At 41.9% G+C, this 25544-nt stretch overlaps 1 pseudogene; it reads left to right on the forward strand.

Moving 5' to 3' along the window:
* Nucleotides 1-21142: 21142 nt before the first annotated feature.
* LOC124620567 lies at nucleotides 21143-21260 on the forward strand (annotated as a pseudogene).
* The last annotated feature ends 4284 nt before the right edge of the window (nucleotides 21261-25544 follow it).

Genomic DNA, 25544 nt, shown 5'->3' on the forward strand with positions numbered 1-25544 from the left:
TAATTCAAAAGGTACCCACTAAATGTCTTGATCTTGTCGTGTGCTAACGAGAACTTGCATGCATTCAAACGCCCAGTTAAGAATTATTAAACTCGTCTGAAATGGTTACTCGCTCCCCGCCAGAGACAGCTGCTTGCATTCGCAAGACTTGCAGTGTCACGTGATGTGACGGACGCGCTACGGCCTTTCTCGTGGGCCTCGGTTCCTATGCGGGCCAGAGCTGCTATGAGCTGCTCAACTCATCTTCCCCGCACGCTTTGTTTCGGCACTACCTGACTGATGCCAGCGGCCGTATTCGTGGCTACTTAATGGAAAATAGTGGCTACATATGCGGAAGGTCGTGACATTCCCGATAGTCAGCAGTTTACTCCTGACGACGATGATAGAGGGAGCCATCGAAAGCTCGAGAATTTCATTTGAACTGTCGCGGCTTCAAAAACCGAGAAAATTTTCTTCACTTATATTGTTTGAACCGTTTAAGATACCGTAATTCTGTTTGCGTCTTATAGCTTGTGAGAAAGTCCTCACTAAACAACGTTCTATTTTCACAGCTGTGTTAAGTACAGAGATATCAACATCAACTTCGCTTTTTCAGATTCTGCTGCTAGTGTCATAGTTCTAAAATAGACAAATTCAACAACATTTCACTCTTCAAAATCTGGTTAGTAGTTTCGGAGAAAGTACAACGTTTAAAACTTACGATTCATCAGTTTTGACCATGAAACCAATTGCTGTCTTTCACAGAAGATCGTGTTGTAACACTGAGCTACGCGTTATGGTGATCGGGCGCTCCATCTTATCGCAATAGTAGAGAAAAGTTTAATTTGAAACTTAATGCTAATCACACTTAGCTACGTGGTTATGCCAATATACCAGTTGAAAGGCAAAGGTCATAGTTTTCTAAGGATGATTCACCAGCTAACAGCGATAACAGTTCTGCCATTGTTTCTCGCAGAGCCTTGAAAGAAAGGTGCACGTCAAAAACTGAGTTGATATATAAAACAAGGAACTGAGTTATAAGTAATGTTAAGTAATAGCTTCGCGTCATGAATTTCATGTCAGGATACGCACTCACATTGTAACAGTACATCAGTAACAGCAACAAAAAGGAAATCACCAAAGAATGTATTCGCAACACACTTCCCTAAAATCCCACTTGTGTCATCAAGTATTCGAAGTGCCCACCGTCTATTGCAACACTTTCGCAGCCGCTGGTGCAAGAACTTCTGACCGGGCTGAAGAGACAGATTCGAAATCATAGCACATGCTGCACCAGTACGGTATTTTAAATCCTTTTGCATCATGAGGTCTTGTGCACAGGTTTCATCTTTGAGTTTACGCCAGAGAAAAAATTCAGTAGCGTCAAATCAGACGAATGTGCGGGTCAACTGATACGTCATCACGCCCTATCCAGCGACCAGGTGAGAGGAGTGGGCGAATGTTTTCCTACTCACAAGCTAGTGGTTATTCGGGCACTGGGATATAACTTTACTAATCGATTACGGATTATGGGAGGAAACTGATGTATTTATCTGGCTACAACTTTCGAAATATGGATTTGTTACAGATCTGAAAATACAGTTTCAGCAGGTTTGTTTCGTATCTACGGAATCAGCAAACAGTGAGCAGTGTTGTGTTGCTGTTAGAAACAAATCTTGTGTGTAACAGAAGTAGGACTTACGAAATATCAAGTTAGGTTAGAATCAGTCTGCTGTCCATCTTGCTGGTACCATGTAAATTTACTTATTTGTAACGCTACTTACTCTATGAGAGCTGATAGCACATCGGTAATGCATTGTTGTTGTGGTCTTCAGTCCAGAGACTGGTTTGATGCAGCTCTCCATGCTACTCTATCCTGTGCAAGCTTCATCTAACAGTACCTACTGCAACCTACATCCTTCTGAATCTGCTTAGTGTATTCATCTCTTGGTCGCCCTCTACGATTTTTAGCCTACACGCTGCCCTCTAATACTAAACTGGTGATCCCTTGATACCTCAGAACATGTCCTACCAACCGATCCCTTCTTCTACTCAATTTGTGCCACAAACTTCTCTTCTCCCTAATCTTATTCAATACTTCCTCATTAGTTAAGTGATCTACCCATCTAATCTTCAGCATTCTTCTGTAGCACCACATTTCGAAAAATTCTATTCTCTTCTGGTCCAAAATATTTATCGTCCATGTTTAACTTCCATACCTGGCTACACTCCATACAAATACTTCCAGAAACGACTTTCTGACACTTAAATCTATACTCGATGTTAACAAATTACTCTTCTACAGAAACGCTTTCCTTGCCATTGCCAGTCTACATTTTATATCCTCTCTACTTCGACCATCATCAGTTATTTTGCTCCCCAAATAGCAAAACTCCTTTACTACTTTAAGTGTCTCATTTCCTAATCTAATTCCCTCAGCATCACCCGACTTAATTCGACTACATTCCATTATCCTCGTTTTGCTTTTGTTGATGTTCATCTTATATCCTCCTTTCAAGACACTGTCCATTCCATTCAACTGCTCTTCCAAGTCCATTGCTGTCTCTGACAGAATTACAATGTCACCGGCGAACCTCAAAGTTTTTATTTCTTCTCCGTGGATTTTAATTCCTACTCCGAATTTTTCTTTTGTTTCCTTTACTGCTTGCTCAATATACAGATTGAATAACATCGGGCTACAACCCTGTCTCACTCCCTTCCCAACCACTGCTTCCCTTTCATGTCCCTCGACTCTTGTAACTGCCATCTGGTTTCTGTACAAATTGTAAATAGCTTTTCGCTCCCTGTATTTTACCCCTGCCACCTTCAGAATTTGAAAGAGAGTATTCCAGTCAACATTGTCAAAAGCTTTCTCTAAGTCTACAAATGTTAGAAACGTAGGTTTACATTTCCTTAATCTAGCTTCTAAGATAAGTCGTAGGGTCAGTATTGCCTCAAGTGTTCCGATATTTCTACGGAATCCTAACTGATCTTCCCCGATGTCGGCTTCTACTATTTTTTCATTCGTCTGTAAAGAATTCGCGTTAGTATTTTGCATCCGTGACTTATTAAAGTGATAGTTCGGTAACTTTCACATCTGTCAACACCTTCTTTCTTTGGGATTGGAATGCATTAAGAGTATCTTTTACAAGGCTTCTTCAATGGAGAAATGATCAGTCACATTCTCCCCAATAATCCCGCGTCGAGTGTTCACACTCCACTGCCCCTCATGTTCAATTTGCTTCAGTCAGTGCGGTTTCTCAAGAGCTCGACAATGCATATTGCTTGCATTCAGCTTTCCGTGATTTGTAAAGGTAGCGTAATTGATAAATAGAATTCTTTGAAGACAGACCCTTTTATCCTGATCTCGCATCAGAACCGGGCGACAGTGCCGCTGGTTAATCTGCTGGTGATGTGACGCACGAAGCGAACGAGAGTTGTTTGCGAGCAGAATGTGAACAACGCCGGGTTGAATTATTCCCGAGGCACTCACAATTTCTCTGGAAATAACAAGTGGATTACGAGGAACAGCTGTCAGAACATCTATTTCGGTAGCTCCGCTCCGCTTGCTCATTATCTTCTGCGTCGTAGTGCAGTGTCATACCAATAACAATTTTATGCACATCTGCCGAATTATCACTCTAGTTGGACACCATCCGTCGGGACATCTTTGTGCTTACAATTCTAGTGTTCTCTTCGCTTTCCTTCTCGATTCTCTGTGAAGAAGCAGTGTGTCTACTTTCTATCGGGGTGTGAAAGACATTTATTTTTTCAGACTAGAGAGCACTTGATGAATATGAACTACACAGACAGAATGAACCTACATTTCCTCTGTGTACCTCTATGCCGGTATGCGGCAGTGTAACACACTGTTTCTTCCTTATATGCCGTCACGTATTTCCTTATTGGGGTATGAAACCAAAAACTTCTGTAAAAGACATTAACCAGATTTACGTTCGAGACATATAAACGCTAATTTCTGAATAATGTGATCATCCGAAAGTAGTAATCGGATTCTGAAGAGTGAAAAGCAGTTGAATTCGCCTGTTTTAACTACGATACTAGCAGCAGAAATTACTACAATCCCATTTGAAAACGTGAAGTTAATACTGACATCTCTGTAGTTATTACAGCACTGCACAGAAACCATACGTCAATTAGTGAGTACTTTCCCACATTTCATCGTGGTGGGATATCGTAAACTATTCGGGAAAATTTTGGGGTGAACAGCTTAATTGAGTTTCCCTGCATGTAGAGGAAGAAAATTTTTAATGAAAATTGCTTCACTGAGGAAGAGAAATAAAAGTATTTGGTCGTCATTTGCTAATTAGAAAAAAAAGGAATAGTTAAGGCAAAGGGATATTTATCATCTCCTAAATATTGTCATCTGTATTGTGGGATCGACCTAGCTTCCTCGGAACTTTCACATGCCAACCGAAATCTTCGATCCGTATAAATTCCAGTCAGACTTGGATTCATTTTCTTACATAATTATATACTTCTCATCTGAAAGTATCTCAGAACATATTTTTTTACACAAATATTTTTTTCATAATATATTTTTGTTATTCAAATCGATCCATTTTGTGATACCGATCTCATACCATGAAAATTAGCAATAATAGTTGTCAACTTAAATGATCTAAAAACAAATTTACACTAAACATCGTATTGTTTTGCGTCAGTTTTCATGCAAACAAAATATCTGTATTCACTTATTTTTTTTCTAAGTTTATCATCGATAATGAAATCAATATTATTCAATAAAAGCGAGATATTATTTCTGATACTGTAGAAATTTATAACCTTTATTATTAACGATTAGGTATGTAAATCTTCATGTAAACAGTTACTTTCAGAAAAGTTATGTAAACTAAATTTAGAAAATAATTACAACTAAAACAGTCATGCATATTTAGACTATTTCATGTTCTAGAAGATACTCGAAGCTGCAGGCATGATATATAATGTATTTTTGGCGCCAAGTGCATCAGAGAAGCGTCAGATACTGTCTGACGTGCTTCAGATAGCATTAGAAAGCATTGATATCGCGTGAAAGTGGATTAGTAGCTACTGAAGTTGGTATATGTTGCTCTGTTCGACTATGTTCACTGTCTACCTCAAGAAAGTTGAACATGGCGTATATTTGAGAAGTTTCGTTGTAAAATTTGTGCCAAGAACAGTAAATAAATAAAGAAAATTGTTAAAAGCAACATAATGTTCCAGCAACTTGTCACTTCAACAATCCTAGGTTATAAAGGAATACAGGAGGCAGCCCGGCAACTGTGACCGACTTTGCGAGATATGCACTATTTATCTGCATACATATGATGCTTCTGCTCTTACTAAACTATATAAATGTTGTTTATACCACGAAATCTTAAGTACAACGTAGTAACTTTGTTTCTTTATACGGTTTATAACAATAAGCAAGGGAGAGAATTATAATTTTATGTATCCATATTATCGAGAAAATAGACTTTAATATTTTGAAACGTTTGTACGATGATTTTCCTTTTCTTTTAATTCTTGATCAGTCTGTAGAATTTACCATACCATCAGTGCCAAAACTGTCCATTTCGAATGATTCTTGCACCATTGATATATGCTACTACCAATCTTTGTTCCTTTATTCCTGTCCCGATAGTACTTCCTATATTTCTATTTGAACGATGGACAGTGACCGTCTTCCATAACCGTACTTCCAGCATTCAGTACAGGTCTGAGCGACGTGACGTTGTGTTGACCTTAGGCCTAGTGCCCACGCGCAACAATTTGACGGTGTTCTTCCGTTGCGTGCTGTTGCAGGACATCTTGTATCGGTCTTCATACTAACCACTATTCGATATGAGCACGATGCTGTGGCAGGCAGCTTAAATGGATGCTGCAACACACTTGCCGGTCAATCAGTCAGTCATTCTGATATCTGCGATAACATCTCTGTGAACGCTAAGGGTACAACGAGGGTGAGTTACTGGAGGCAAAAGTGCACGCGCAATCGTAAAGAAAAGCAACTGGCGAATTTAAGTAGCTTTTATTGCTTTACTAGGAGTCTTCCAGGTAGCAAAAGAAGTACATCACAGTGCGTTTGGATTACCGCACCAGACAACCAGACTACGTGTGTATAATCCGCCACCAGTCAAGAGTTTTATGAAGTAAGCCAGCTGTAAGCTTCCACCCGAGTCGCCACATTCTTTAATGCATTTTATGGGTCGAAAATTGGATTAAAGGGAATCCGAAATGATATACTTCGGTGTGTGTGTGTGTGTGTGTGTGTGTGTGTGTGTGTGTGTGTGTGTCTGTGTCTGTGTGTGTCTGTGTGTGAAACAGAAGATGGTTAATAACTACTGATTATCATTTACTTTAATTTATACATACTAGAAAGCGGGCGGTTTACATTCAGTTACTCAGATTACCACGTACTTAATTTACAGCCTCTGTTTATTAAAAAAATGGCTCTAAGCACTATGGGACTTAACATGTGAGGTCATCAGTCTCCTAGACTTAGAACTACTGAAACCTAACTAAGGACATCACACACATCCATGCCCGAGGCAGGATTCGAACCTGCGACCGTAGCAGCAGCGTGGTTCCGGACTGAAGCACCTAGAACCGCTCGACTCTGTTTATTAGACTATATTTCAAGCGTATCAGTTTCAGTCCATATTTGCACCCGCCGCTGCTTTTGCAGTAACATTTTCACTCTAGTTCGTGGCTTTCTGGAACATTCTCTTTGCGATTAAGGAAAATGTAGCTGAAACAACTTATAAAACAATTTCTGATTGTCGTCATTCACACACGATTGTTCACACTTGATCCATTACCATTTTTTTATCGATATTAGTGATTAACATCCTTCCTCTCATCACATTTCCACTGCTTACGTATGTCAACACTCAACTCATATTTTATATTCACTAGTATTCAATGTTTCCCGTTTTGCTTTTATAATGAGTGCAGTATTTGTTATGAACATAGGTGAAAGAATGAGTTACTTTGAACAATGCAGAGACAGGATTATTCTCATCAGAATAGACAGCAAAGCAACGCTAACAAAATTAATTGAGGTATATATGCCAACATCACAAACAGAAGACGATGAGATAGAGAATTATGACGGCACTGAATAGATAACTCAGGATGTAAAAGGAGATGATAATTTAATCTACATCTACATCTACATCCATACTCCGCAAGCCACCTGACGGTATGTGGCGGAGGGTACCCTGAGTACCTCTATCGGTTCTCCCTTCTATTCCACTCTCGTATTGTTCGTGGAAAGAAGGATTGTCGGTATGCTTCTGTGTGGGCTCTGATCTCTCTGATTTTATCCTCATGGTCTCTTCGGGAGATATACGTAGGAGGGAGCAATATACTGCTTGACTCTTCGGTGAAGGTATGTTCTCGAAACTTCAACAAAAGCCCGTACCGAGCTACTGAGCGTCTCTCCTGCAGAGTCTTCCACTGGAGTTCATCTATCATCTCCGTAACGCTTTCGCGATTACTAAATGATCCTGTAACGAAGCGCGCTGCTCTCCGTTGGATCTTCTCTATCTCCTCTACCAACCCTATCTGGTACGGATCCCACACTGCTGAGCAGTATTCAAGCAGTGGGCGAACAAGCGTACTGTAACCTACTTCCTTTGTTTTCGGATTGCATTTCTTTAGGATTCTTCCAATGAATCTCAGTCTGGCATCTGCTTTACCGACTATCAACTTTATATGATCGTTCCATTTTAAATCACTTCTAATGCGTACTCCCAGATAATTTATGGAATTAACTGCTTCCAGTTGCTGATCTGCTATATTGTAGCTAAGTGATAAGGGATCTATCTTTCTATGTATTCGCAGCACATTACACTTGTCTACATTGAGATTCAGTTGCCATGGGGGATAATTTCCTAAGATTCAATGGCGTGGTGCATGTCTTTCAGTTGCACAGCACTTCGGCGACTTCTGTGTCCCTAACCTAAGCCAGTTATTTACCTGGAGAGAGGATAACTACACTTTAACGTAGAATCCGAACCACGTGCGGCTGAGAGGTGAACGCTAGATTGCAACACTGAACTGCAGTACCCATGGTCCACCCGGGATTCAATCCCGCGACATATAGGTTTCCAGGCACATACTTTATTGCTATGTCACTGTGCCCTTGGCTGTAGTACTGAGATAGGGGAAGACACAGAGGACAGTGTCACTGGAAAATATGGGCTCGGTAGAAGGAATGAGAGAGGAGAAAGACTAGTAGACTATTGCAATAATCTTTAACTCGTAATAGTGGATAAACTGTTAAAAAATCATAAGAAGAAGAGGTATTCCAGGAAAAGGCCGGTGTAATGTAATAAGATAAAAACTTTTTATTTGTTTTGTGACTATTAGTGTAATGTAATGAAATAAAATATGAGCCGTGACTTATATAAAAAGAAACACACATTAATGCAATGGCTCAGCATAAAAGAGAAATAACTAATGTAGGAATATTATTAACAGGGTACCGCCACTATCACGGCGTTGGCTCGCAGGGCGCATTCTTCGCTGCCTCGGCCGCGCTATGTATCTGGTTTTGGGGGCCTCTGGTGAGGTGCGCCGGCATCTCAAATCAGCTGCGCCTCTGTCGTCGCACGGGATCTGCCGCTCGCCGTCTGCTTTCAGCGGCGGTGCCGTCCGGTCAGCGCCCCGGGGACCCTTCTACTGGCTCGCTTCAGCCCCAGGTGTTACCGACGCTGCCTTCCATTTTGCCCCATGGCGACGCGCCGCCGCCGCCGCCTGTTCTCCCGCCGGCGACGCCCGCAGTGGACGTTTCGCTGCAGCCGCCGGGCGCCTCCCTGGGTCACGCGCCACCGATCGCTTCACGTGACCAGTTGTTGTCCGACGTGGAACTCTTGCCCGCTCCCGACCATATGTCGTCTTCGCCCGTCGGGTGACCCGGCCCGATGGAGGTCGACCCTTCGGCCCCTCCTGTCTCTCTACGGGCGCATACACCGCATGTTGGCGTGCACCCTGGAGTGGGTTTTCAGGCGTTCCCTAGCTCCCCGCGGTCCGAATGGCAGGGTGAGGGTGGCACAGCCTCGCCTGTTGTTATGCTCCCCACCTCGTCGCATACGTCAACATGGGGTCCTCCCCACGGCGGGCGTAGGCCTTATACCACAACCGTATGCCGATTTGCGGGGGAGCAATGTGGTGTCACCACCAGACACCACAATTGCTAGGTGGTAGCCTTTAAATCGGCCGCGGTCCGTTAGTATACGTCGGACTCACGTGTCGCCACTATCAGTGATTGCAGACCGAGCGCCGCTACACGGCAGGTCAAGTCTAGAGAGACTCCCTAGCACTCGCCCCAGTTGTACAGCCGACTTTGCTAGCGATGGTTCACTGTCTACATACGCTCTCATTTGCAGAGCTGACAGTTTAGCATAGCCTTCAGCTACGTCATTTGCTGCGACCTAGCAAGGCGCCATATTCAGTTACTATAGTTACTATCGTCAAGAATGTATTTTGTACAGTCATGTACAGTCAAGAGCGACGTTCATCATTAATGGATTAAAGTTAAGTATCAAACTAATTACGTCCGCTTTCTGAATTCTCATTCCTTGTCGTTTTCCAGACCTCACGTCAGTATAGTTCTTCCCTCCTCACGCCAGCCTGCGTGAGCTAAAACGCGTGCATTTCGGCCTCCACTCGTAACACGCTGTTGGCTCTTCTGCTAACACAAAAGTTTGTTTCAATGTTCTGTAACGTATTCAAGTTTCCGAGTAACCTTTAGTCCAGTTTTCGGGACACGATGTGTTTTCTGTCAAATTCATTAGAAAATTATACAGTTTATTACTCCGCGACTAGCTAAGTTTGGCACTCTTAAAATGTCCTGTGAACTTTTGTAGTCACTTTACATAAACTCCAACTCTGTACCGTCGTCCACAACACGCACGTACACAGTTGTATAACACACTCTGTGTTTTCTACCTTGTCGCTATAGTTGGTGTCCAAAGGTAGATTCACTTTGGTTGACACTTACTACCGAGTTCCCCGTGTAAAACATTTAGCTTCACACGATATTACCTTTCATATTATTTCGTTAAGTCATCTTTGCTGCACAGCTATAGTCTTCACACATTAACTTTTTAAAACTACTTTTTTATATCAGAACAAAATAAATTACTATGTCAGTCGTCAAACTCCAATTGTAGAGTGTTTTTCTCCTTAAATTGTTAACTGATAAACAAAATTGCACATTGACACAGTCTTGATGCGGTTGCTAGTATTTTTTTTCTTTTCTTACATAGCACACGCTGATGCTTCTACAACTGACATTGTTTCACATATACTGTCTATTGAAACATTATTTATCGTGTTAAGATTGACATTACAGTTTCAGTTTGTCATTAACATTTTATCCACATTAGGATTTGATGTTATTTATAAGATTTTGTCCTCAACCTTTCGTGCCGAAAGTAGACCTTGGGCCATCTAGACTACCGATCCTCAGGCAGTTATATGTGTGTTATGAGCCATGCATCACAGATCGACATCCTTAACTATTGTAAATTTTAAGTGAGGAACCGTTTGCTCTAAGACTAGGTCTCAACTTCATGGATACAATCCATGTTTTCGAACGCTTCATTTCCTTATAAACCTCAACCTTAAGCTTGGTGTCATGAAGTTACTTTCTCTACATGAGACGCTCTCTTTAGTTCTCAATAGTACCCCTCGGACGCATGCAATTACATGGCTGAAGGCCACTACCGGAAGAAACAAACTATCATGTGGTCTCAATAGTGTTCTTAAGTAATCATAATATGTTTGTTTATATTCACACACCAAGAAGTCAATTATTAGTCACTATTTCACATTATTATTTCCCATGTACTCTGGCAAGTTCTTGATCACGTAATATTAAATCACATTTTATTTACTAAAATTGGGTACTCACAAACAATGCACAAGAAATTCTTATATTAGTATATACACAAAACTGACAACTGTCTTAATTCTACCATCAATGCAAGTTATTCATTGCTATTTCTTTTTGTTTCGAAATCAAGTACATCCTTCAGACTGAAGGTCTTATTACCACCATATCTTATTTTAAAACTACAAAAATATCAATGATATTGACACATGAATATAAAATTTCTTACTTACTAAAGTATTTTCCTTCCACACAGCGTCACGGTTACCACACGGTACGGAATACGAAGCATGACAAAACATCTGATGCGGATATACCTGCATATCATATATGCAGGTATTCCACACAGCGTCACGGTTACCACACGGTACGGAATACGAAGCATGACAAAACGTCTGATGCGGATATACCTGCATATCATGCCTTGAATTATTCCGAGTTTTTCCCAAAATATGCCAGCGTAATCACTCAATAATTTAGAGAGCTCATGCTGCTGCTCATCGGTTAAATATCCTGACTCCTTAACCTTGGATTGAATCTCCTGTCGTATCTGAACGACGACTTCGTCATACTGCTCATTTGTTTCAGGATACGCCTTTAGTCGTACATTATCCTGAATATTGAGTATAGAGGGTTCTACTTCTATCTTTTCGAACCACCACCTATACCTATTGTGCCTTGCCATTGTTTTAATCAATGGTAATTGCAAATCCTTGGTAGACGTTCGCAGGAAGCACAAGCCCTGAGGGATGTCGATTATAGCACTCCTTTCCCTCAGGATGTCCCATCCCAGGATGCAAATTGCAGTTAAATTTTTAACAATAAGGAACGTGCATAATATCGCATCATTTCCTGTTTCTATTCCTGCCTGCACGTGGGCCTTGACACTTTGTGCCTTTCCCTTTAGCGCCCCCGTAATTTTACAATTTTGAACCGGCAACGCAGGCAGCCTTTTTTTGTCGCTAATAACGTTAAAGAAATCCTCAGACATGACTGACAGAGCCGCTCCTGTGTCAATCAAAACCTTAGCAAGTACACCGTTCACTTTCACGTGTACTGCGGCCTGCACTATCTCTGTTTGCTGGTCAGAACATTTACGCGGTTCGGTGATTAATTCCTCCCGCAAGTCCAGGCCGTCATTATAGTGCTGCATAGCAATACGATTATTATCATTTTCGAATCTGCCTTCGCTTCTGTTCCTGGTGGTCGAGTGCCGAAGGCTTACATCGATCCCCTGCAGTTTGTTGACTGGTTCTCCTCGGTAACTTATACTTGCACATTGTGCTGTCAATTTGCACTATTTTGTAAGGTACGTGGTTTATTAACCCATGTTGGCACCGCAGTATTCCCCGGCATGGCAATAGCCTCGACACTATTAATCGGGACCCCTGTTCCGGTCTATTTGACTGCGCCGACCAGTTAGCAGTCACATGCTGACGCCACTGGCCACCTTGTTTCATATTTTTAGGTTGAAAATTACTTCCGTAATTCTCATTGTTTCTCCTTTTTCGATTCATCGTGTCATTTCTATCCTTCATGGGCGAGCAGGTACCGCTGGATATACCACTTCCTCTATTCCCATTACCTCTTTTGCCCATTCGCTCTCTCATAACTATTGCCGCCACATTCATGTCCCCAATTATTATTTCGGTTTTGATTTCCATAACCGTTATTTCTAGGTTTATGGTTATTATTTATCCCCTCACCGTTATTGCTTTGTTGTCGTGCATCCTCCTGTATCAAATCTAAAGAATCCACTACCGACATCAATGTCTCTAAATTGTTATCGGGTACGTGTACCATTTCTCTCCTTATTGATATCGGCAACTTCGACTTCAATATCCTAAGCACGTCGCGTGTAGCGATCGGCTCGTACCAGTACCTTGTTTTGTTAATATACTTTTCAACGTATTTTCTAAGTGTTCCTCGCTTGAAATTGTACATCTCTGGATTGTATACCTGTTTCGGCAATCTCTCTTGTATACTGGCCGACCAAAATTTGGCCAAAAATTGTTGCTTGAACTCACAAAAATAATGACAGTTCTCTGCAACTTCAGATGCCCATAATGCGGCATCTCCGGTAATATATGAGATAAACTGCATCTTTTACCTTTCCTGCCACGATGCAGGTAACATATTCTTAAAACTTTTTATAAATATTACTGGATGACAGGATTTTTTCTGTTCAAACGAATTTCGGGCTTGCAGCCGGTCGTCGTTCAATACTGAACGACGACCGGCTGCAAGCCCGAAATTTGTTTGAACAGTCAATTCGCCGGGAAAATTTTAAAATTCACAGGATTTTTTCTCTTCGGAAAATACCTGAAATTGTCTATGTTTCAGTAATGACTCTTCCTGTTTCAGTGTGGTCAGAGTGTGTGCTTCATTGCGAACAATTATCGGGTTATTTTTACCTGCATACGCTGCATATGGACTGACAGTTACCCTGTTTGCTAGTGGGTTTCCGCACGCGCCTCGATTTGAAGCATAATTTTCGCCCTGCTGTGCATTACATGAACGACTGCAACAGGGACCAGGTGCGGCACAGTTCATGACTATTATCATAGTCATTCACTGGCTTTTCTGTAATCTCGGGTCTTACGGGTTCGTGGTTCATGGAGGTACTTTGCTGACTCTTATGTTCAACATGGTCAAGCATTATAAGCTTCACTTCAGCTTCTACCTTTCGCTCAATAGTTAAAGAGGTTTCCTCGATGCCTTTGGTTAATTGCTTAACTTTGGCATCGAGGGATTCCTGCACCTCTTTGACCTCTGATACCTCTCCAGCCAAAGTATTTACTTTCTCGGGTAATTCCTGTAAATTTTTCTTCACTTCCGATACCTCAGATTCAACCTTTTCTATCTCGCTGTTAACATGTTCTAATATGCGTTGATCCCTATCGTCAATAGCACGATTCAGTTTTTGTATCAACGCTTGTTCGCGTTTGACTAACCGCTCGTCCACTGTGGTAATTAGGCTAGTCTCAACTTTTTCGAAAAACTCATTCTGACGTTGTATATCCGCCTCGCGCTCTCTTTTCCTCTGCTGTTCCATTAATTCTAATTTCCGGAATAGCTGTGCAAGCATATCGCTTGGATTTGCGAAGTCGACCTGCGCGCGAACACTTTCGTCTGCTTTCTCGCAGTTGATTTCTCTCGCAGTCTCGACATTCTCTTGTCCGCCCAGCGATTGTATACTCGGTTAAGAAATGTCAATCTGCGATACTACACTATCATGTGTGATCGTAGCTTGTTCATTATCATTAGCTCCCGACCCTCCTGCCAATGATCCAGGAATATTCTCTAATTGGTCACCACTCTCATAATTCTCAACCTCTACACGGGCCCGCATCTCGTGGTCGTGCGGCAGCGCTCCCGCTTCCCACGCCCGGGCTCCCGGTCCCGATTCCCGGCGGGGTCAGGGATCTTCTCTGCCCTGTGATGGCTGGGTGTTGTGTGATGTCCTTAGGTTAGTTAAGTTTAAGTCGCTCTAAGTTCTAGGGGACTGATGACCATAGATGTTAAGTCCCATAGTGCTCAGAGCCATTTGAACCATTTTTGAACCTCTACACGGTTAGGTCTAGTATTTGGCCTAACCATGTTGCTAGCTGATACTAATCAGTTCACACACAAAATTCAGACTATAACTACTCAACACTGCCTACACTAATAGTGACGATTGAAAACTAGAAGAAAGCTATGTGTACAGATTGTTTTTCAATTGCATGCTACTGACTAGCTTTAATTAGAAACCTGGTCGCGTGAATTCGGTTCCTTACCTTGCGGTCTATGTCAGATGAAAGAAACAGCGTTGGTCTGCGATCACTCATTCAGTTTTCTATCAGCTTGCCGTAGTTCCCATGCGCATGGTACAGGAAACGGAAACCTTTTATGCATTAATTACAATTCACAATTTCTGGTATACATACAGGTAATCAATTACAACCATGGAAATAGGTCGTAGGATTCCAGTTTCGATTTCGGCCCCACTAGTAAGTGTTCAGTGAATTCAGTTATTGGTGGATATGCACCGAGCTGTTTAAACACAAAAAACGTACTGATAAGAATTCTTTAAACATTCAATCATAGATGCTGCAGAGCACTTACTACCGGCGCCAAGTGTAATGTAATAAAATAATTTTTTTATTCGTTTTGTGACTGTTAGTGTAATGTAATAAAATAAAATATGAGCCGTGACTTATATAAAAAGAAACACACAGTAATTCAATGACTCAGCATAAAAGAGTAATAACAATTGCAGGAATATTATTAACAGGGTAATACGTTGTTTAATTTAGCCCAATGTGTATAAGCACTCAGTAAACCAGCTCAGTTCTCAGGGTAGTTACGTAATCGTCGATACATGGTGGTTTCGTCTCGATTCCCCCAGTATAAGATAAGACAGAGTAGCATCTACAAATGAAATCCTATAGTGGAACTGGAATCCTGCGACCAGACCTTTTCTGCCTGGGATGTTATCTCGTTATATAAAGAAAATCTGTAAATAAAATGGTAAATTATTAGTAGCTGCGTCCGGTCTCGTGGGATCTGAAATAAAGTTAATTGTCCTAACCGACGGCACGTCTCGCAGATGAGCTAAAAGAAAAATGTTAAAGATTTTTCGAAGATGGCGCCTAACAATGAAAATTCTTTGTTAAGGCCCATATCTACTTAAGACAATAAAGTTATCAGATTTACAATAGATTGACCACATTCACAAATTCTTTTGACAAAATAACCATTGTGTTTTTTCGGGTTTTAAGTACAACTTACATTATCTGCTGGTACAGCAAGATGAGCTTTACAAAAGAACGTTCTCTTGGGTCCGATCCAAGCAGATAAAATAAGCAAATGACAAAGGAAAGATATTTCATGCATAGAAGCGCAAGAGTCCATGGAATAACATGTCCATTGTAGTTGTATCTTTTCTTATTTGGCGTACTTGTCGATTATTTATAAAATCTGTCGTAATATTTAGTTTACATTTTTTTAAACCCAAGTCCACCCAGGAGAAACAGTACACCGGTAAACATGAGCACTAGATCTAGAAATCATGGTGAGACAGAGATCCTAAATCAGATCTCGGATTGTAAGGCTACCCAGAAAAAGATATACACTCAGACCACAGTTTAATAATGACGAAGAGTAGACTGAATTTTAAGAGAAACACCAGAAAGAATCAACGTGAGAAAATGTGGGATACTGAAGTAGTGACAAATGACCAGCTGTGTTTTAAGTTCTCTGAGGCTGTAGATACTGCAATAACGAATAACATAATAGGCAGTTCAACTGAAGAAGAATGGGTATCTCTAAAAAGGTCAATCACAGAAGTTGGACAGACAAACATAATTATAAGGAAGATAACAGCAAAGAAACCTTGGGTAACAAAAGGAGTACTTTAATTGATCGACGAAAGAAGGAAGTACGAAAATGCTCAAGATAAGGTAGGAACACAGCAGTGTAAGTCACTTGCGAATCAAATGAATAGGGAGTTCAGGGAAGCTATGGCGAAGGTGGCAGCAGGAAGAATGCGAAGAACCTGAAAAAGAAATGGCAGTCGAAAAGACATCTTCAGCACAAGAAAATAAATACGGTGAGATTAGAGGCAAAAGTGACATGATGAAGAGCGCAGGAGGAATACCGCTGATAACCGTAGAGGAGACAGAGAGAGAGAGAGAGAGAGAGAGAGAGAGAGAGAGAGAGAGAGAGAGAGAGAGAGAGAGGAAAGCTGGAAAGGATACACTAGAGAGTAAGAGAGCCGAAACGTGGAAAGCATACACTAAAATCATTTACGAGGAGGAAGTGACAGAAGAAGAAATAGGAGTCAATATGGAAGACGTAGGAGACCCAGTATAGTAAGAGTAGTTTGACAGAGGTTTGGAACATGTGGAATCAAATAACGCGGCAGGCATGGAGAAAAAAATGGTTCAAATGGCTCTGAGCACTACGGGACTTAACATCTATGGTCATCAGTCCCCTAGAACTTAGAATTACTTAAACCTAACTAACCTAAGGACATCACACAACACCCAGCCATCACGAGGCAGAGAAAATCCCTGACCCCGCCGGGAATCGAACCCGGGAACCCGGGCGTGGGAAGCGAGAACGCTACGACACGGCATGGAGAACATGTCTTCGGAATAACGAAAATCACTGGGGGAAAGGCAAACGAACGAATATTCAAGTTGGTTTATATAATCAGACTTTCGCAAGAGTATCATCTACGCAACTCCTAATACAGTAAGGACAGATGAGAGCATCGAAGTTGCTGACAAGAATAATAAACAGAAAAATGAAAAGGAAAATTGAGGCTCTCTTACGAAACAAACAGGTTGGCTATGGGGAGGGTAAACACACTAGAGAGGCGGAGAGGCGGTACTGAAGTTGCAAATGATAATGGAGGCAAGGCTTTAAAAAAATCAACACAACTTTGTAATTTTCCGACTTATAAAAAGCCCTCGATACTACTCGAAATTTTGGGAGAAATAGGTGTCAGCTATAGGGAAGGATGGGTATGAAACAGTATGCACGAGAACCAAGAAGGAACAATAAGAAAGACAGATCAAGAACGAAATTCTCGGATAAAAAAGGCTGTAAGACAGGAATGTAATCGTTCTCTCCTGCTGTTCAGTCTATCCGTCGAAGAACCAATCACGGAAACAAAATGTAGGTTCAGGAGTGGGATTAAAATTCAGGATGAAAGAACATCAACGATAAGATTCGCTGATGACGTTGCTTTCATTAGTGAAACCGAGGGAAAATTGGCAGGACGTACTGAACAGAATGAATAGTCTGCTGAACACAGAATATGAATTGAAAGTGAACCAAAGAAAGATGAAAGTAATTATGTGTGGCCGAGATTGGTGATAAACTTATAATTGGGGACCACGAACAAGACGAATTGAACTAATTGTGCTACCTTGGATGTATAATGAACCGTGACGGGCGAATCAAGGAGGAAGTAAAAAACGAACTAGCGCACTTAAATAGGGCATTCTTGGACAAACAATGAATGCTAGTGTCATACATCGGTCTTACTTTCCGGAATAAATTTTCTAAAATGTACGCTTGGAGTATAGCTTTGTATGTAAAAGAAATCTAGACTGTGTGGGAATAGAAAAAGAAGGGTTCTGCTTAATAGGTTAAGGATCTAATATACACAGAAGGAGGCTACGCGGGTATCAGGGAATGGGCGGAATGGACTGTGCGGTTTTGTTGGTTAGCAGATCTCAGGAATGTGCAGAAAGGGCTTCAGTTTCAAAGTATGCTGAACGAACGCAGAAATGGGGTGCACACAGCAAAAATCCGTACCGTATTGTAGTTGTAAATCGTCTTCTTTCTTTTTTTTTCTTTTTGAGAATACACCATCATTTGACCGTATGTTCCTGTGTTTCTCTTCCATCTGTCTTCTGCAGAATCTAGATTTCGGCTTTTATACCAATGTCGAGTGCAATGCTAAAAGTTTTTAGCCAATTAACATGTCATTCAGTCTTGTTTACTTGCTTCGGGCTGACTTTGCCAGATATGACGTGTTAATGGTCCAAGAACTGTTAGCATTGTACTTTATAATGGTATAAAAGCCAAAATCTAGGTTGTACAGTAGATAAATACAGTAATATGAAGTAAAACGTTGGTGTATTCTCTCAAAAAATACTTTATGACTATGAGTCAGCACCATTGAAAACTTTTTTGTCGTAGCTGTGTTGCTAAATTACCAGAGCTCTAAGGGCTGATAGAAAGCATTGACACCCAAATCGTTGTAGATACCGAAAGTCGACTGAAGCCATAGTATAAATTTTTACAAAGGACCTACTGTGTTCATAAAGGATAGATTAAATGAAGTTTGTGGTGGCGTGTTTGTTGCTATTAGAAGTAGTTTATCTTGCAGAGAAATTGAATTAGATAGTTCCTATGAGTTAATATGGGTGGCAGTTATATTTGACAACCGGAAGAAATTAATAGTTGGTTCCTTTTACTGATCTACCGACCCAGATGATTCCGTTGCTGAGCAGTTCAAAATGGCTCTGAGCACTATGGGACTCAACATCTGTGGTCATCAGTCCCCTAGAACTTAGAACTACTTAAATCTAACTAACGTAAGGACATCACACACATCCATGCCCGAGGCAGGATTCGAACCTGCGACCGTAGCGGTCACGCGGCTCCAGACTGACGCGCCTAGAACCGCACGGCCACACCGGACGGCGGCTGAACAGTTCTAAGAAAACTTGGTATCATCTCAAATAAGTATCCTACTCATACAGTTTACGGATAGTTGGCGGCGGCTTCAATACACCCTCGGTATGTTGGCGAAAATACAGTACATGACCGAGCGAGGTGGCGCAGTGGTTAGCACACTGGACTCGCATTCGGGAGGACGACGGTTCAATCCCGTCTCCGGCCATCCTGATTTAGGTTTTCCGTGATTTCCCTAAATCGTTTCAGGCAAATGCCGGGATGGTTCCTTTGAAAGGGCACGGCCGATTTCCTTCCCAATCCTTCCCTAACCCGAGCTTGCGCTCCGTCTCTAATGACCTCGTTGTCGACGGGACGTTAAACACTAACTACCACCACCTACAGTACATGTCGAAATTCGGTGGTAGTATAAAAACATCGTCAGAAGTTGTACCATGCTTTCTCCTAAAATTGTTTTGAGTAGTTAGATCAGGAGCCCATTCCCAATGTAAATGGTTGCGGAAACATACTTGGCTTCTTAGCAATAAGTAATTGTGAGCAAGGAGGGAGCGTCGTAGTGGAAACAAGGTCATTGTAACGAGTCTCACCACTGCAATATGCAAATCCACCAAAAGTAAAAGCATCGTATGGCTCCATCTGAAGAGACAGTATCCACTCCTTTCCAACTACGTAGGCCCTAAGTATAGACCAGACGTGGCTTAAATATAAGGAAACAGTATCTGCGGCAACTGAGAGATTTACGCCGATTAAATTAAGTGAAGATGGTACTGATCTCACACGATACTGGAAACAGGCCAGAACACTGTTGCAGAAAGCGACGCAAAAAGTACGCCAAATTTAAAAGAACTTAAAATTTCCTTTATTGGCGATGTTTTACAGAAGCCCTAAATTTAGGGCGAACTTCAGTGCAAGATTCTTTTAATAGCTTCCACAGCGAAACTCTTGTCTCGACATCTGACACAAAATCAAAAGATACTTCTGTCGTTTATAAAGCACGCCCCTGGCACGACACAATCAATACCTTCACTGCGCGGTGCCAACGGTAACACTACCGATGACAGCGTCTCTAAAGCCCGTTTATTAAACTTAGTTTTTCGAAATTTCTTCAGCAAGGAAGACAAAGGAAGCATCGCAGAATTCCAATCAAAAATAACTGCCTACATAACTTAGAAGTAGCTATCCTCAGTTGGCGAAGCAGTTTAAATAACTTAATACAGGTTAAGTCTTCCGGTCCAGATAGTGTACCAGGTAGGTTCGTTTGAGATTATGCTAATACAGTACCTCCATAGCTAGCAACAAAAGACTGGAAAGTTTCACAAGTCACACCAATAGTCAAGAAAGGAAGAAGGAGTAATCCACTGAATTACAGGCTCCTATCGCTGACGCCGATTTTCAGCGGAATTATGGAACATATAGGCCCGCTGTGTTCAACATGAGGAACCACCTTGAGGAAAAAGGTCTATTGACACAAATCACGGATTCAGAAACTATCGTTCTTGTGAAGCACAACTATCTGTTTACTCGCACGAAGTAGTGAGTACTATCGATGGGAGCGCAAATTGAGTCCACATTTCCAGATTTCCAGAAGTCTTTTGACACCCTTCCTTACGAGAGACGTCCAACTAAACCGGGCAGCTGTGGACTATCACTTCGGTCGTGCTACTGGATTCGTGATTTTCTTTCAAAAATGTCACAGTACGTAGTAAACGTTGGAAAGTCATCAAGTAAAACAGAAGTGATATCCGGCGTTCTCCAAGGAAGTATCATAACCTCATTGCTGTTACTGCTTAACATAAACCATGCAGGAGACAAGCGAGCAGCCCTCTTAGATTGTTTGCAGATGATGCTGTCATTTACTGTATAGTAAAGTCATCAGAAGATGAGAACTATTTGCAGAATGATTTGACTATATACAGATGTGGCCCGAAAAGTGGCAGTTGTCTCTGAATACGGAAAACTGTGATGTCATCCACATCATTACGAAAAAATATGAGCTAACTTTCAGTTACACGATAAGCCAGATAATTAAAAGGCTATTAATTCAACTAAATACCTAGGAATGCCAACAGCCTTGCCGCAATGGTAACACCGGTTTCCGTCAGATCGCCGAAGTTAAGTGCTGTCGGGCTGGGCTAGAACTCGTGTGGGTGACCATCCGGTATGCCGAGCGCTGTTGGCAAGCGGGGTGCACTCAACCCTTGTGAGGCAAACTGAGGAGCTACTTGACTGAGAAGAAGCGGCTCCGGTCTCGTACACTGACATAAGGCCGGTAGTGCGGTGTGCTGACCACATACCCCTCCACATCCGCATTCAGTAACGCCTGTGGGCTGAGGATGACACGGCCGCTGGTCAGTACCGTTGGGCCTTCCAAGGCCTGTTCGGACAGTTTAGTTTAGTTTTCAATACCTAGGAATTACAATTACGGAATCGAAGTGTTTGAGGTGTGATGCTGCATATATAAACAATGGGGAGCTTCTTTGCAAAACTGTCAAGGAAAGAGACACACACGGAAACCTCTGATAAGAAGAGTTGGCTGGATGATAGCACATACGTTAAGACATCAGGGGAAGTTTTCAGTAGTACCAGAGAGAGCTGTCTTGGGTAAAATGTGAATATAGGAATACGTCCAAATCGTAACTGAGGTCATTCGGTGTAAATGGTACTATGAGATGAAGAGATTGGCACAGGAGAGGAAGTCCTCGAGGGTCCATGGGGCCAGGAGACTGAGGACGCCACCGATGCGCCCCCCTCTCCCCTCCCCCCCCCCCCCCCGCACCCACACACACACCAACACCACTGTCATCACCACAAAGAAAAAGAGATTGTCGTTCCACTCGAAATTCCGGCTTCCACTCAGCGGCCCATTGAAAATGTTCCGACGTAAAGTCAAGCGCTTACACGCCGTATGAGAACGTTAGCGCAGAGAAGGCTGCACAGAAGACGTCAGCCAATTCCATCCCGACCGAACCCCTCTACGACGACCACCCGACGGCAGCGCCCTCGACGTGAAGAGGACATAAGCGCAGCGCCGCCTGGGTGCTTATTCTGTATCTTTCCGCCATTGTGCCCATCGTTTCGGTACTCAAGACCACCAAACGGTGTAGTACTCGAATTAGAGCCCCTGCATTATTCAGTATGCATTTCGGAAGCGATACTGTTCGGGTCTAGAGAACCGAAGCGCTGTTGTCAGTTCGCGTCGCGAAGGGCCAATCAAAAGCAAGCGGCCGCAGATCCGCGCATGCGCACTGCAGCGCGCACAGCGACACAAACACAAAGCGGCTAGCAGACGACACAGGCGCGCTATTCCTCGAAGTACCGGAAATTGCGTTTACGTTGCCGTAACGCATGACGCCGCGTTCCATCGAGCTGAAGTGCCCGCCTTCATCGCTCTTGCGTCCTCCTTAACAGTATCAGGCACAGTATGTCCATTTCCATGATTATTTGCTGAAATGCATAGAAATATTTACAGTTCCCCTGACCGCATGTTTCCACGCATAATATTGTTGTTGTGGTCTTCAGTCCTGAGACTGGTTTGATGCAGCTCTCCATGCTACTCTATCCTGTGCAAGCTTCTTCACCTCCCGTTACCTAATGCAACCTACATCCTTCTGAATCTGTTTAGTGTATTCATCCCTTGGTCTCCCTCTAAGATTTTTACCCTCCACACTGCCATCCAATAATGAATTGGTGATCCCTTGATGCCTCAGAACATGTCCTACCAACCGATCCCTTCTTGTAGTCAAGTTGTCCCACAAACTCCTCTTCTCCCCAATCCTATTCAATACCTCCTCATTAGTTATATGATCTACCCATATAATCTTCAGCGTTCTTCTGTAGCACCACATTTCGAAAGCTTCTATTCTCTTCTTGTCTAAACTACTTATCGTCCATGTTCCACTTCCATACATGGCTATGCTCCATACAAATACTTTCAGAAACGACTTCCTGACACTTAAATCTACACTCGATGTTAACAAATTTCTCTTCTTCAGAAACGCTTTCCTTGCCAATGCCAGTCTACATGTTATATCCTCTCTACTTAGACAATCATCAGTTATTTTGCTTCCCAGTCAGCAAAACTCCTTTACTACCTTAAGTGTCTCATTTCCTAATCTAATTCAATCAGCATCACCCAACTCAATTCGACTACATTCCATTATCATCGTTTTGCTTTTGTTGATGTTCATCTTATATCCTCCTTTCAAGACACTATCCATTCCGTTCAACTGCTCTTCCAAGTCCTTTGCTGGATCTGACAGAATTACACTGTCATCGGCGAACCTCAAAGTTTTTATTTCTTCTCCATGGATTTTAATACCTACTCCGAATTTTTCTTTTGTTTCCTTCACTGCTTGCTCAATATACAGATTGAATAACATCGGGGATAGGCTACAACCCTGTATCACTCCCTTTCCAACCACTACTTCCCTTTCGTACCCCTCGACTTTTATAACTGTCATCTGGTTTATGTACAAACTGTAAATAGCCTTTCGGTCCCTGTATTTTACCCCTCCCACCTTCAGAATTTGAAAGAGAGAATTCCAGTCAACATTGTCAAAAGCTTTCTTTAAGTCTACAAATGCTAGAAACTTAGGTTTGTCTTTCCTTAATTTAGCTTCTAAGATAAGTCGTAGGGTCTGTATTGCCTCGCGTGATCCAATATTTCTACGGAATGCAAACTGATCTTCCCCGAGGTCAGCTTCTACTAGTTTTTCCATTCGTCTGTAAAGAATTCGCGTTAGTATTTTTCAGCTGTGACTTATTAAACTGATTGTTCGGTAATTTTCACATCTGTCAGCACCTGCTTTCTTTGAGATCGGAATTATTATATTCTTCTTGACGTCTGAGGGTATTTCACCTGTCTCATACATCTTGCTAACCAGATGGTAGAGTTTTATCAGGACTGGCTCTCCCAAAGCCGTCAGTAGTTCTAATGAAATGTTGTCTACGCCTGGTGCCTTGTTTCGACTAAGTGCTCTGTCAAACTCTTCACGCAGTATCGTATCTCCCATTTCATCTTCATCTACATCCTCTTCCATTTCCATAATATTGTCCTCAAGTACATTGCCCTTGTATAGACCCTCTATATACTCCCTCCACCTTTCTGCTTTCCCTTCTTTGCTTAGAACTGGGTTTCCATCTGAGCTCTTGATATTCATACAAGTGGTTCTCTTTTCTCCAAAGGTCTCTTTAATTTTCCTGTAGGCAGTATCTATCTTACCCCTAGTGAGATAAGCCTCTACATCCTTACATTTGTCCTCTAGCCATCCCTGCTTAGCCATTTTGCACTTCCTGTCGATCTCATTTTTGAGACGTTTGTATTCCTTTTTGCCTGCTTGATTTACTGCATTTTTATATTTTCTCCTTTCATCAATCAAATTCAGTATTTCTTCTGTTATCCAAGGATTTCTACTAGCTCTCTTCTTTTTACCTACTAGGTCCACTGCTGCCTTCACTACTACATCTCTCAAAGCTACCCAGTCTTCTTCTACTGTATTTCTTTCCCCCATTTGTGACAATTGTTCCCTTATGCTCTCCCTGAAACTCTGTACAACCTCTGGTTCTTTCAGTTTATCCAGGTCCCATCTCCTTAAATTCCCATCTTTTTGCAGTTTCTTCAGTTTTAATCTACAGTTCATTACCAATAGATTGTGATCAGAGTCCACATCTGGCCCAGGAAATGTCTTACAATTTAAAACCTGGTTCCTAAATCTCTGTCTTACCATTATGTAATCTATCTGAAACCTGTCAGTATCTCCAGGCTTCTTCGATGTATACAACCTTCTTTTATGATTCTTGAACCAAGTGTTAGCAATGATTAAGTTGTGCTCTGTGCAAAATTCTATCAGGCGGCTTCCTCTTTCATTCCTTAGCCCCAATCCATATTCACCTACTACGTTTCCTTCTCTCACTTTTTCTACTACCGAATTCCAATCACCCATGACTATTACATATTCGTCTCCCTTCACTACCTGAATAATTTCTTTTATTTCATCATACATATCTTCAATTTCTTCGTCATTTGCAGAGCTAGTTGGCATATAAACTTCTACTACTGTAGTAGACGTGGGCTTCGTGTCTATCTTGGCCACAATAATGCGTTCACTATGCTGTTTATAGTAGCTTACCCGCACTCCTATTTTTTTATTCTTTATTAAACCGACTCCTGCATTACCCCTATTTGATTTTGTATTTATAACCCTGTATTCACCTGACCAAAAGTCTTGTTCCTCCTACCACCGAACTCCACGAATTCCCACTATATCAAACTTTAACCTATCCATTTCCCTTTTTAAATTTTCTAACCTACCTGTCCGATTAAAGGATCTGACATTCCACGCTCCGATCCGTGGAACGCCAGTTTTCTTTCTCCTGCATGCATAATAACGATAGCGTATTTGAGTGTATTCTGCAGATTGTCGTAAATGCCGCATTATGTTCAAGTGGTTGAAATAGCTCTGAG

This window comes from Schistocerca americana, chromosome 6 (assembly GCF_021461395.2).
Source record: "Schistocerca americana isolate TAMUIC-IGC-003095 chromosome 6, iqSchAmer2.1, whole genome shotgun sequence".
Taxonomy (NCBI): domain Eukaryota; kingdom Metazoa; phylum Arthropoda; class Insecta; order Orthoptera; family Acrididae; genus Schistocerca; species Schistocerca americana.